The 2303-nt window shown below is 36.4% G+C and overlaps 1 pseudogene; it reads left to right on the forward strand.

Annotated features, from left to right (window-relative positions):
• The first annotated feature begins 1954 nt into the window (after positions 1 to 1954).
• LOC112479534 lies at positions 1955 to 2073 on the forward strand (annotated as a pseudogene).
• The last annotated feature ends 230 nt before the right edge of the window (positions 2074 to 2303 follow it).

The following is a 2303-nucleotide window of genomic DNA, read 5'->3' on the forward strand; positions in this document are numbered from 1 at the left end:
CACAAAGCAGCCTATCAGCAACTACCAGAGTTGGGGAAAAAGGAAATGCGACATGAGCCAGGAAGCAGGGGAGATGGTTCATATGTATGAGATACTGAACATCACCTGGGAAAAAACTCAGATCAGAAAACAAAGCTTTATGTTGAATATAAACTGAGAGGTTGAATTGACTCCTGACTGGCTTTTTCGGTTTTACCAAACATTTCCGTGTACTTTTAATTCCACTGACATGTTGCTAAGATGTGTGTTACGTGTGTCGCGCATACATGTTCCATTGGTTTTTCTTAGCTCAAACATGAGATTTAATTATGAACTTGGTCTTCAAAATAACCCCTTTCCATGTAGCCTGAAAATTGATTTTATAATGGAAGCCTGAGCAGAAAAACGTGGCTGGTGAAACTTAGGTAAAAATAGATCCCTCTGTTTCCTATTATTCACAAGTGACGCTTTCTAATTTTATGCTGAGAGGGGGAACGCGAGGGCGGGGGCGTCGGCGGGACCTCGAGGGCGAGAGCGGGACCTGGAGCGAATTTAAGCCCATGGCGAAAAATAGGAGTAATAAGTCGAGAACGAAATGAGTGAAATATATAAAGCATATAAAATATGCACACTCTTATAGATAAAAGTTACAGCTTTATAGAAAATAGATTTTTTTTCCACTTTAAAATATCACATACGTTTCAATAAGGCTGAGTCCATGCACGATTATAAAGTAGTTTACCTCCATGTTCGCAGAGCTATTCAGGTGACCTGATAAGGTCAAATAGGAAATCCAAGAAGTGAATGAAATAATTTCTACCAAACATTATCTCTTGGGATGTTTTGTCCTGGAAAGAAAATATTTTTGTTTTGCTTTTTTGCTTGTTCATTCACACTTATTTGTTTTTGAATCGATAACACATGCACATGATAGAAAATTCAAAATGTACAAAATAGTAGAATGAAAAAAGCAGACTCCTTTCCTCGGTCACCCCCACCCCTCACCCCAGTCCTGCTCCCTGGAGACAGCCCTCATTATTACTCAATATGCACATGCTGCAAAAAGCTTTGTTTTTTCTTTTTAGTTTAATAATTTATTTTGGAGATAATCCTATATCAGAACATAAAGAATTGTGTCTTTCTTTTAAGGATTGCGTATTGGGATTATAAATTTTAATGGGAAAACTTTGTCTTTCCTCACCTCAGGAAGAGATCTGTGTATAGTTTAATAACAATGGCACCACATATAGGAACTAACATCTCACAAGGCAAGATTTTTAAGTGAGCAAATTTCTTGGGAGCCTTTCAAATACCGTCTAGAAATAGGGTGTCAGATAAAATACAGGACACCCGGTTAAATTTGAATTTTAGATAAACAATATTTTTTAGTATAAGTATGTGCCATGCATACTTGGAAAATACACAAAAATTCTTTGTTGTTTATCTGAAATTCAGTGGGATATACTTAGACCAAGTTATGCTTTATCTTTATCTGAAATTCAGTCTGTTTATCTGAAATTCAAATTTAACTGGACGTCATATATTTTATTTTCTAAATCTAACAACCCTGTCGAGAAACCACTCACCTACTCATTTGTGAATCGAGCTGTTTTTAACCTCAAACTCCACAATGATGAGCTGGTGTCTATTAGAGCAGGAAAATATTGCTTCTTAAATATCATGGTTATAAAAACAACCACAAAATTCAGGCTTCAATATTTCTTTTAATTACTTCTCAAAAGCCACAAGAAGAGCAATGTCTTCTTTAATTAAGTGTTCTAGATAACATTTTGAACTAAGACTGCTTAGCACATTGCCTTCAACATTGAAAAACTATAATGTATTTAAGATGTATCTCAAATATTATAATCATACACTTGAACTTTGACATTAATTAAATTTCAGGGGATTTGTATTTATATTGCTTACCTGACAGTCCTTCAAAATAAAATACTGCTGTTAAAATTAAATTGTAGTCTATGGCCATACCACCCTGAACAAGCCCAATCTCATCTGATCTCAGAAGCTAAGCAGGATCAGGCCATTTTAGTACTTGGATGGGAGACCACCTAGGAAGACCAGGTGCTGTAGGCGTTAAAAATTTTTTTTTTTTTTTAATTTACAGTTTTAAACAGAAGGCATGTGCCTGCTTGGTCAGTCCTCGTCCTCGGGGAGAGGCTGTTGTTCTTCTCCAGTGTATCCTTTTAGCATTAAAATCTGAGGAGTTAATGATATGCAGGTTTACGTATGGGGGGCGGGGGAATAAGCAACTAGGATGCAGATGAGAGGTCCTATTCTGAAGCCATTTTCTGAGTCAGCCATCT

Source organism: Pteropus alecto, unplaced genomic scaffold (assembly GCF_000325575.1).
Source record: "Pteropus alecto unplaced genomic scaffold, ASM32557v1 scaffold23, whole genome shotgun sequence".
Lineage (NCBI taxonomy): Eukaryota > Metazoa > Chordata > Mammalia > Chiroptera > Pteropodidae > Pteropus > Pteropus alecto.